This window comes from Vombatus ursinus, unplaced genomic scaffold (assembly GCF_900497805.2).
Source record: "Vombatus ursinus unplaced genomic scaffold, bare-nosed wombat genome assembly UNPS02014863.1, whole genome shotgun sequence".
Lineage (NCBI taxonomy): Eukaryota > Metazoa > Chordata > Mammalia > Diprotodontia > Vombatidae > Vombatus > Vombatus ursinus.
In genome coordinates, this window is record NW_020954641.1 from 3,276,541 (window position 1) to 3,289,337 (window position 12,797).

Consider the following 12,797-nt stretch of genomic DNA (forward strand, 5'->3'; position numbering starts at 1 on the left):
GAGAGAGAGAGAGAGAGAGAGAGAGAGAGAGAGAGAGAGAGAGAGATGGAGAGAATGGTAGGGATAAGAAAAGCCAGATCATTTCTTGATCATTATAGATATGTTGGGGTCCTTAGATAGTCATTGATAAACCAATCTTTTTAAAATGTGAATTAATAAGTTTTTGGGGAGCTTACCATGAATATAATACTACAAAATGGTTTGAAATAACTCACATTTCTATTGTCCCTTAAAACACAACATTAATAACCAGTTTATTAATTACCATTCTACAAGATGGGCAATAATAAAGAAAAGAAAAGAAAAGAAAAAAAGAAAAGAAAATAAAAAGACAGGATGGTTACTGGATTTAGAACTATGAGGACCCTAGAGCCCAAACTAGAAGAGACTTCAGAGGCCATTTAGTCCACCCCTTCATTTTCCAGACAAGGAAACTGAGCTTAGAGAGGTTGACTAATTTGCCCAAGGTCATATACATGGTATCAGTGGTGAGACCTGAATCCAGACCCTCTGATATAAGAGTCAGTGCTCTTTCTATTCAACCACAGTGACCCTTATGATAATCCTAATTCTATTCACTTGCTGCCTGTGTGACCTTGGGTCAATCACAACTCCTGTAGGCCAGTTTCCTTATCTGTGCTTGCTGGATTAGATAACCTTGAAGGTCTCTTTTAGTTCTGGATCCTATGAACCACTACTGCCACACAGGGTCACCACTATAAAGCATCTGGAGTGTGTATGAGTGAGAGGATGAGGGGAATTTTATTCTTTTTTCATCCTATCTAAGAGAAGGAGGCATGGCTCACTGCATCCCTTGAAAGCACAGCCTTAGCAGCAATGGCATCATGGGGGATTTGCCTGCCTGCTTGGTAGAAGCTGTCCAACTCTGAGGCTGGCCCTACATTCTTCTCCTAGGAAAGGCCTGTTTATTTTACTTATGGGTGTGAACAAGTGAGAAATAAGAAAAACCCAGTAATACGGGAAGGAAGACATAGAGCTCGTCTGCCAAGAAAAGCATCAGTTATTTCTGAGGTCAATTATTTTTCCTCAGCACATATTCCTGAGAGTAGATGTTTCAAATATATTATTTCATATAATTTCATATTATAGATGGATCAAGACATTTTGAAGATCTGTGTTCAAAGGTCAACTCTGCCACTTATTAGTTGTGCAAACTTACACAAGGTACTTCTATAAAACGAAGAATTGGATTGCGCTACAAGGTACCTTCCATTCCCTGACATGCTAAGATTCTCATTCATTTAGAATTTATGTCCTTTTCTTTAGCAAAGGCTCAGCTCAGGTGCTACTTCTTTCATGAAGCCTTCCTTGAACCCTCTCTCACTACAGTGTTAAAGCCCTTTCCCTCCTTAAATTGCCTTGTATTTACTTGTCTGTGCATGCGTTGCATCATCCCAGTAGAATTTAAATTCCTTAGGGTCAGGTACTAAAAATCTTTGTATTCCCAGCACCTAGCATACTGCTTAATAAATGCTTTTGAATTGTTGAATTTAATTGAAATGATCCAAGTTCCCAATGTCCCACCAGGTCTGGAGACAAGAGTATCATCATCATTATCACCATCACTACCACCACCACCGTCATCATTATCATCACCACCACCACTGTCATCATTATCATCATCATCATCATCATCATCATCATCATCATCATCATACTTTGAACCAATATGAGTTTATACATAGGCAGAGTAACAGCTACCTGTGTGGTGTGACTTAAGTTGTGCTCCCCCACTTCCATTGCTCGAGGTACTCGTGATTGTTATAACTAAGTACTGCATCAGTTTATAGTTAATTATTTCTATGTATTCCAGCAAAGGTATGTCTTCATAATTATTTGTAAAAGCCAGTGGCTGAGCCAATGCTTTTCTGCTCTTGGAACACTTAAGCTATTCTCCATAGCTTGAACATCTGCCCCATAGAATGATAGAGCTGACAGTCATCATGACATAGTGGATAGAAAGCTAGTCTTAGAGCTAGAAAGTCCCTGCTCTGATACAGTGACAAGTCAGTTAACCTATCAGTTCTCTAGGCAATTCTCTAAGCCGTAAGTTGCTGAAGAGATATCAACTTGCAGTAGTAGAGTTTCATCATCTGAGAGTTCCCTGATCAATGCCATTGCAGATTCATTCTCTCTCCCCTCATACAATTTCCCTCAGTTTCCAGAGTAAGAAACCAAAGCACAGAAAAGTTATATGATTGGCCCAAAGTCAGAGATACAGTGAATAGCTGCACAAGGACTTCAACCCAGGTCTTCTAACTCTTAAGTCCTATGGCTTTTACCACTATTCAGAACAGACCCCAAAGCACATTGTGTAGGTCATTTAACTTGATTCTCTAATTGCCACAATCGTGGAAATTGTCACCATTGAAGTTACCTCTTATGGGGCTTTTTTTTAAATAAAGGAAAATGGCATTTTAAACTGAATTAAAAGACTTTGTTACTTTAAAGGTCTGTTAAATCATTAGACTGTTGGACTCTAACACAATAGCTATCTGCCACATTTATATAGCTCAGGAACAGAATCTTGGGAGGGAACCTGGACTGCACTGAAGGGCTCTGACAGGCACCAATTCTCCAATGAGAGTCTTAAATTTTTTCCTTTTTGTACAGATACTTTCTTGTCAACCCATCGCAGTGTTGGCTTTGTGTCCCAGCCTGGTGTTACTAGAAAATTAATGAGTGTACTCAATATGAATGGCTTAAAAAATACAATGAAATGAGTGTCAGGGATATTTGTGGGAAAGTGTGACACAGTTTTCTGAGGGGAATGATTTGTAAAAACTATTTTTTACTACTCTATTTTAGTAAAACAAACAAACAAACATAATAAACTAAACCTTGCTATAAAAAGGAAATATAATGAAAAAGTTAAAGGGAATTATTTCTATATTTAGCCTTATAGAATTCTACTTCTCCCCTCCATCAGGTCATCAGTTGGTAAAGGCTCTCTAATCATTGTTCTATCTTCCCCATAGGCACATAATCTTAGCCATGTTTTGCCATTTAGATGCGGACTGGAATAACAGATTCATTTCCTATAGCTCTCTTAGGTTTACAAAATCCTTCTTCACAATTTACCTTGTATATATCTTGTAGATATAATGATTTATATGTTGTCTCCCCATTAGAATATGATCTCCTGCAGGCAGAGACCCCGTTTCTGCCTTTCTTTGTATGCTTGGTGCTTATGAAAGTGCTGGGCACATGAGAAGTGCCTAATAAATGTTGACTGATTGACCGCTAACAATCCTGTAATGGAAATTGTATTTAATATTGTTATCCCCATGTTGCAAAGCAGGAAACTGAGTAAGGAGTAAAGTGACATGCCTATACTATTGACAACAAGTACTGAGGCCAAAGCAAACACAAAACGCATCTATGCAGAATATGGAAACCCACCTGTCAGAGATATTGTACAAGGGCTTCCTGCCCAGGGGGTGGCACAACAACCAAAAGTTGGAACAATAACCAAAATTAAAATAACTGACCTTTACATACTGATTTAAGGATCATATTTTGTTTGATCTTCATAACAACCCTGTGAAGTAGGTACCAATGATTTTAATAACCCCATTTTACCCATGAAGCAACTGAATTTGATTTGCCCACAATCATATAGCTACCACATGTCAGAATCGCAATTAGAGCCCAGTTCTCCCTTGACTCTTAAGTCTGGTGTTCTTTCCATTCCAATAAAGATATCTGAGACCCTGGCTAAGATTCTTTGGTTCTGTCATTCTCTGTTTCTAACTATGAGAAAGGCTAGGAGTGGAATAGATGCATGGAATGGAATAGAAACACATTTATTAAGCACTTCTTAAATGTGAACATTACATTAAGTGCTGGGGATATAAATAGAAAACCAAGACAGGCCTTGCCCTCAAGGAGTTCTGATTATAATTGAGGAGAGACCTCACATAAAGGTGGGCTCATGTTTATGCTTAGTTCATGGCACATGGAAAGCAAATCAATGTTTCACTAGAAGTCAAATCTCTAAAAATAACATCCATTCTATCCAAGCAAGGATTTCTTGTCTCAAGGGCAATTTGCAGGAGTGAAGGAGAGAAGCTACAGTATTGGGCACAGCTAGTACTGGTATGTAGGGATTCTAAGCTCAATGCAGCTATGAGAAAGGCACAAGGGAATGTTGTAGATAATTAGCAAAGACATGCTTTTCATTACTCAACTGGTATATGTTTCCCCATAAACTGCAGGATGGCAACTGATAAATACACTTAGGAAACGAATGAAAGGTGTTCCTGAGACTTATTAGGATCATAGGGTACTTTGATGCATTCTACTTAGTAGGGCAACTCACCTCAATGTGCAAGTTATGTTGCACTTTGGGGTTCACAAAAGGCTTTCCATACAGCTACCCTGTAAAATAGGTGGTGCTATTACTGTTATTCTAATTGTACAAGTGAGGAAAGAGTTTCAGAGAAATGAAGTGGCTTAGAAGCATCAGGATTTGAAGCTGAAAGGGACCTTGGAGATCACTGAGTACAAGTCTCATTTGTTTTGAAGGCAAAAGGAGATAAAAGATGCTCTGGCATGTTAAACTTGTTATTTTCAGGGGAATTGAGACCAATTTCTCCTTTGAATGGTTAATGATTGAGTTAAAGAGAGTAACACCTGAAGGAAGTCAGGTTATTCTAAATTACTTGTACGAACAAGTCTCCAGAAGAGAGGCTTGTGCTTACCTGGTAGCTGCCCAAAAGAGGAATCAATCAATCAACAAACATTTATTAATCACCTAGTATACTGGGGACACAAAGGCAAAAATAAAATAATTCTTGTCCATGAGTAGCTTATATTCTATCAAGAGAAATATCATGTTCACCTGTAATTATGCACATAATGTGTTCAAAGTAAATCCAAGTTACTTTGGGCAGGGAGGAAGAGGCACTAGCCTTAGAAGGGAAAGAGTCGTGTAGGAGGTGGTACTTGAGCTGAGCTTTGAAGGAATGCATTGCAGGTATTTATAGGGGATTTTTTTTACAAAGTCATAGAGATAAGAAGTACAATGTCAAGTGTGAGAATGACAAGTAAGGCCCAAGGGTCTGGAGTGTAGAATGTAAGAAGAGGAATTATGGGTAAAAAAGGCTGAAAAAGTAGCTTGGAACCAGGTTGTGAAGGTCTTTAAATGCCAAAAAGGTGAAGGTGTATTTGATACTGGATGAGATGGAGAGCTTCTGGTGCTTTTTGAGTAGAAGAAGAACATGGTCAGACTTATGTTTTAGGTATATCTTGTTGTGTGATAAATTTGGGAGAAAGGGGGCTTGAAAGCAGGGAATATTTCTTTTTCATCAGGGAATATTTTTTTCTTTGAATCCCCAGTACCTAGTACACTGTCTGGTAGGTACTTAATTAATGTGTTAATTGATTGATTGAAGCAGGAGGACCAATTAAGAGCTTCAGTGTTGTAATGCTCAGCCCTTTAAGAATGGAGAATATAGAAAAAAGACCTCTCTGATGGGGCAGCCACTTTAGGCTACCATCATGGAAAATTGCAGTAGCCAGTGTCATAACTAGCATACAGCAATCTGAACTTGGCCTCAGAAGTAAAGATTAAGAAGACTAGAAAGGTAAAAGAGATCCAGATTATGAAGGGATTAAAAAAACAAACAAACAATATTTTACATTTGAAGCTGTAAGAAAAAGGGAGACATAAGAATTTATTTAATCAGAGAGTGATGAGGTCAGACTATGACTATGTCTGCAAAGAGCACATGAAGGGATAACAAATTGCACTTTAGGAAGATCACTTTGGCAACTGAATAGAGGATAGCCTAGAATGGGGAGAGACTTGAAGCATATAGATCAGATAGAAGACTATTGCAATAGTCTGGGTATAAGGTGATGAAGGCCTGAACCAGGGTGTTGGCTGAGTGAATAGAGAGAAGGGAACATATAGGAGAGAAGTTGTGAAGGTAGAAATGACAAGACTCAGCAAAAGATTGGATATGTGGAACAAGAGTGAGAAAGAAGGTAAGGATAAATTGAGGTTATGTCACTTACTAAATGTATGACACTGTGCAAGTCACTTAATCCTCTTTGCCTCAGTTTCCTCATCTGTAAAAATGAGCTGGAGAAGGAAATGGTAAACCACTCCAGTATCTTTGTCCCAAGAAAACCCCAAATGGGGTCACAGCAGAATTGGACACAACTGAACAAGAGGTTGTGAGCTTGGGTAACTGGGAGGATGGTGCTACCCTCAACAGTAATAGAAAAGTTGGAAAATTTGGAAGGTTTGGGGGGAAAGATAATGAATTCTGTTTTGGACACACTGAGTTTAAGATGCCTATGTGGATCCTAGAATTGGCATCCAGTTCTAAAAGTCAAAAGACAGCTTGTGATATGAGACTGGAGGTGAGAAGAAAGGTCAGGGTTAGATATATCAACTGCACAAAAATGGTAAGTTAACCCTTTGCAGCCAATGATATATCCAAAGGAGACAGAGAAAAGAGAAGAGAAGAGGTCCAGGACAAAGCCTTGGGGGGCAACCACACTTAGTGAGTGTGACTAGCTGAAGATCCAACAAAGGAGGCTGAGGAGTGGTCAACCAGAGAGAAGAAGAACCAGGAGAGAGCAGAGAGCAGTGTCATCAGCACATAGTCAATTGCTGTGCCTATAAAAACTTTCCAGTTTGGTAGGTCCAGCCAAAGCTTGCATATGGCAAATATAGTTTTTAAGAAACCAGGATCACCTTCATGAGACAATGAGGTACTGAAAGACTTGGGATCACTGTACCCTAAATGTAGCATTAGAGAGGATCTTCCAAATCATGAAGTCAAACTCTTGTGTTTTACAGAAGGGGAAATTGATGCCTAGGGAAGTTTTATCTGCCCATGCTTATCTAGATACTAAGTGTCAAAATCAGGATTTAAACTCTGGTCTTTTGATTCAAAATCCATTTTTTTTCTACTACATCATGGAGAATATTATTGTTGTTGGGGCTAATAATACCATCTGTGGTAATGTTAATGCCACCTCTGAAGGTTTAGTAGACATCAATTATCTTTTAGACTATGTCTGCAAAGAGTACATGAAGGGATAACAAATTGCAGTAGTAAGAAGAAAGCTCTTACGGAAATTGTTCAGTTTATGGAAGAAATACCTTTATAGAGACTGTCTATCCTATGTAGAATATACTACCTCTATCTCTTAGAATCTTTACTTTCTTTTAAAGCCAGCTCAGTGATCATATGAACATTTTCCTGATTTCTTCCCCTCCCCAGCTGCTAATGCCTTTTCCCTCCAATTAACTTATTTCTATTCTCATTTCTTTTGTATTAATTTGTCCCTCCTAATATCCCTCCCCCACTGAACAAATTTAAAAAAGAAAAAAAGAAAACCTCTCAGTATATAGCTATAAAATTGGCTTTGTCTGAAAATGTATGTCTCTTTCTGTACTTTAATTTCATCAGCCCTCTGTCAGGAGATGGGTAGGACATTTCACCTTCACTCTTTTAGATTAGTGATTTATCATCATGTTGATGAGAGTTCTAAAATTTTTTCATAGTTGTTTTTCTGTATCATTTATTATTATTGTAGAAATTGTACTCCTGGTTGTACTTGCCTCACTCTGCATCAGTTCATAGAAGTCTAGAACTCTTTCTAGTTTCCTATGAAACTATCCATTTTATCATTTTTTATGGAGCCCTAAAAATCATGTGTTTATTTTGAATATACCTATACATGAGGAGATTAGACTAGAATTCAGGGGTGGAGAACCTGCAGCCTTGAGGCCACATGTGGCCTTCTAGGTCCTTGAGGGTGGCCTTCTGACTGAGTCCAAGTTTTATAGAACAAATCCTTTTATTAAGGGGATTTGTTTTGTAAAGTTTGGATTTGGTCAAAGGACAGCACTTGAGGACTTAGAGGGCCACATGTGGCCTCGAGGCCGCAGGTAACCAACCCCTGGATTGGATGGTCTCTAAGTTCCCTTCCAACTCTATGGCTATGATGCTATGATACTATGTTGTATCTAATAGAAAGTAATCTCCTTGAGGGCAGATCCTGTTTCATTTTTGTCTTTGTATCTTCAGCACTTGTGACAGTGCCTAGCACATACTAGGTGCTTAAATAACAATAACTAACATTTATATGGTGATTAAGTTTTGCAAAGCACTTTTCATATAAATGCTTGGTGATTGAATTTATTTTTTTTTCTTTTGGCTAAACTAGAGATTTCACAGGTATATTTCATGAACTCCATAACAAAACTCCCACCAATGCAGATTAGCCATTATTGTGCTACTTATGATATATATTGGAGAGTTGCCTGGGACCTTGAGCGATGAGGGACCTGGCCCATGGTCAAAAAAAAAAAGCCAGTATGTTTCAGAGTGAGGACTTGAAACCAATTCTATCTTACTCCTAGGCTGGATCTTGGTTCACTACATGAAGCTACTTTTTTAAAAAATGGTAATAATTGCTAATATTTATGTGGGGTTTTTGTTATTACAAAATGCTTTAAATACAATACCTCATTTGATTCTCGGAACCCTACAAAGTTGGCATTAATTATTAGCTCCATTTTAGAGAAAAGCAAACTAAGTCCTACAGAGGTCAAAAGACTTGCCCTAAATCATATGGCTAGTAAGTAGCAGAACTAGAAGGTGACCCTGTGACTCTGGAGTCCAGATCTTTTCCACAACCCCAGGTCTCTCAGACAATCCTCATATACTCAGTAGTAGCACTCAACACTTCTTTTCCTTTCTTGGAACCTTCTGGCCATTTTGACCATCTGACTGGAGTTCTGAGTAAAATCCCAAATCATATTGTCTGGAAGGTCTAATGAATTCTTGTGATCCTTTCAGTACAATCAATGATAAAAACTCAGATTACTTGGCTACTCCAATGACTGCCATTACAGGCACCAAGATCTCTATTCCTTCCTTTCAGATAATGAAATGCTTTAAGGAGAATTAAATTTTCCTTGCTTGGTTCAATTCTTGGAAGCTGTATAAAATATGGATGGTCCCATTGCACATTAATTTTGTGGAAATGAGACATTAGAGGATGATCTCATTGGCTCATTGTTTCTATTATGAATATCTTTAGCTTCCTCTGAAGCTCAGCTCAAGAGTCACATCTTACAGAAAGCCTATCATGATCCCCTCCCCCATGCCTACCCTTTTTTTTTTTTTGTCTGTTGTTCGGTTTTGTTTGACTCTTCATGATTCCATTTGCAGTTTTCTTGGCAAAGATACTGGTTTGCCATTTTTTTCTCCAGCTCATTTTACAGATAAGGAAACTAAAGCAAACAGGGTTAGGTGATTTTCCAATGGTCATGCAGCCAGTAAGCATCTGAGGCCAGTTTTGAACTCACAAAGATATGTATTCCTAAATCCAAGACCTGGTGCTCTATCCACTGTGCCATCTACCTGCCCTCCTACCCTGCCCAAAGACAAGTACTTTGTTTATGTATGTGTTCTTTCTCCTCAATAAAATATGCAATCTTTGAGGGGAGGGAGTATTTTGTTTTGACTGTTATATCTCTAGTACTTAGCACAGTGTCCAGGCACATAGTAGGCACTTAAATCCATACTTTTTGAATACTTAGATGAATTAGGGTAAGGCTTGTAAATAGTGTAACTGGGATTAAATGTGATTCTAAAAATTGGAGTACAAAGTCAAAAATAGACAATGATTACATATATGCAGGGCTTCACAATAACATTTAAATATAGAAGGCACATTTTTCTCAGTACCAAAGTACTTTCCTGCTAGTTAGTCAAGTGCCTGCCAAAATACATTAACTCTTTCAGGTCAATCAGTCAAATTTGAGTGAATGCCTTACATTGTGCTGGGTAGCACCTAGTTTATTATAGATATAGGGTCTTTAGTGAGAGCAAGAATCAACAGTCATATTTATAAATTTTATAAAACATTATCCTATATTAAAGTGCTCCTGAGGCCTCATGGCGATATACTGGTGACCCCAATTTCTTCTTGAAGCCTGTGCCAGTGGAGCCCAATCTCTGGCAGGGTCTGTTAGACTAAGGAATGGGCCTGCTGATGGACTGTGTGCCTGGCATCCAAAGACCAGTTTACCCTAATGCCAAGAGGCTAATCACCAAAGAGCTAGCCTCCAGGTGGCAAATTATTTGACCACAGCAATTCACTCAGACCCATCTACCAAAATGGGGTGGGGTTGCTATCTGCATTGCTGAAGGGAATATCCACAATAATAAAATTAAAATGTTAGCACTGAAAGATATTGGAAATCACCTAGTCCAACCTTTTCCATTTATAAAGGAGGAAACTGAGGCTCAGATAAGTGAAATGACTTACTCAAAATCCTATAAGGTAGTATTTTCACAGGTCACAGATTGTGTTAAAGATCACATGGCTCTTACCCACAGGACAGAAATATACTGGACACAAGAAAACCTTCAACTAATAGCTGTCTTTAAGTATTTGAATAGCTGTCATTCGGAAGATTAGATTCATTTCTTTTGCTCCCAGAGGCAGAACTAGGAGCACGGAAGGAAAGTCGCAGGTATATTTTCAGCTTGATATAAGGGGGGAAAAACAACACTTAAACAATTAGTTGTCCAAAAAGAAAATGAACTTTCTTGGAATGTAATGAGTTCCCCATCACAAGAGGGCTTTGAGCAAAGGCCTGATGACCCCTTGCTGTTGCAGAGAATATGCTTGCTCAGGTACAGATTAGACTTAGATGGCCTCTGAATCCCTTATAGTTCTGAAATCCTTTGATTCTAAACCAATATTTCTGTCCAACTATGATAATGGCCTGCTGTGCTAGTATTATTTCAATCTGGCACTTGAAACCTAATCCATCCCCCACAGTTCATTTCATTCTCAGTAATTTTTTTTTTGTGACAGAAAGAGAACTGATATGATATTTGAGAATTTTATGATTTATCATAATCAGCAAATGCTACAGTTGCTGCATGTTCCAAGTACCAGCATTGATTAACTCATCTTTCAGTGAACATTTTTTAAAAATCAATGCATAAACCATCTCATGGGTCACCGAAATTTTGTTGTTTGTCTTTCTCTATTGAAAGGCAATTTCTCACAGACTCTATTTAAGTAAAACAACTGTAACTAATCAGGTTTCTACCATCCCATCCCATGATCAGTTTAATGAAGATTCTGATATCAGGAAATGATCATTGGAATTTTAAACCTTTGCTCAGAGCCCTGATACACCAAAACCTAGACTCATAAATGCCAGAGGAAGAATAATGGTTGCTTGCTAGCTTTAAGCCAATGGAGTCCCATCAGCTGCAAAGAGTATTATATCAGGAAGAGTAATGAACGTGAAGTCAAGAAGATCTGGTTTCAAATCCTGCCTCAAACAGTTACTAGCTGGGTGACTTTGGGCAAGTCACTAAACCTCTTCTGGGCCTCGATTTCCACTGTTAAGTGGAGATAATAAGGGTACCTACCTCACAGGGTTGTGGTGAAGATCAAATGTTTATGTTGACAAGGAACCTCTGTCTACATCATAACAAAGAGCAGCCTCCATTTTCCCCCCTGTTAAGCTTATGCTACAAGTGATAGCCATGCTCCCTTTCAGCTCTAAATCTTTCAGTACTGAGTTCAGTACTTGAACAAGGTAGACCTTTTGCATAATGTGGATGAATGTGGGAGAAGTAGTAATGGGAATTAAGGGGATGAAAGAGGATACATTTTCAATAAAGTTTCCCCTGGATTATCACATGGTTTCCTTTCTAGGCTTTTTGATATAAAATACAGTTGTTTGAGAAAGACAGGAACAGGCATAGTGTTTTATAATAATGTTACACAGCTTGAAAGACAGATAAGATTGAATGGGGGACAAAGGAGGGAAATATGAAACAAAGAATCTGATCTTATTGAGGCCATTTAGTTCCATGGAAGAAATAAGTCAGGAAACCTGGCTTTGCATCTTGGTTGTGTGATCTGTTTTCTTATCCATAAAATTAAGATAATAAAACTTAGACTTCTTCACTGAAGTCTCATTTTTACTTCTTCTTTTGACATAGAAGTAACCATGGGTTCTTGAAAGCTGTACCCTGGTAGATGCTGCCAAGCTAAACAGGCTTCAACTATGGCTCTAGCTGTGGACTCAATATCTGGTGCATGATGACCCAGCCAAGCTAAATCTGAAGAGGGTCAATGCCAGGTTGGTCATGGTGATGGATACAATGGCTATGGTAACTCATGAACACTCTCATGAAGACCATTGTAACAGGCTTATAATTAGCATCTTTGCAGGGGACACACCCTAATAGAATAATAAATAAAGTGAAATTATTGGACTACTGCTATATTGGTGTTTTCTGTTGTGCATCCTGGTAGATTTCTATAAATGAATCATTGAGTTGACTGTATGTCACCTTTCCTGTTCTTTCACTTCATTCTCTCTTATGTCCTTTTGCATTAATCAAAACAAAGAGACATGATAGAAATTTAGAAATGTAAAAGAATACATGATCAGAGAAAGACTGGAATAAAGGATGGAGATGCTATCTTGAAGTCAGGAAGACCCAGGTTTAGGTCCTGCCTTTGATTCATATTAGCTGTGTGACTGGACAAATTACTTCACCTTTCCATAACCCAGGTTAACTCTAAGATTCTAAGTTATGGAGGAATATATTAAGAAAGGCATTTTCAACAGGAGAGGCATTCCCTAGGCTAACAACATTTGAGGTCTCCTCTTCTTTCCCTCCCTCCGCCAAAAGAAAAGGACTACATATTTTGCATATATATGTGTGTATGCATGTATATATATAATATATTTATATATATATATA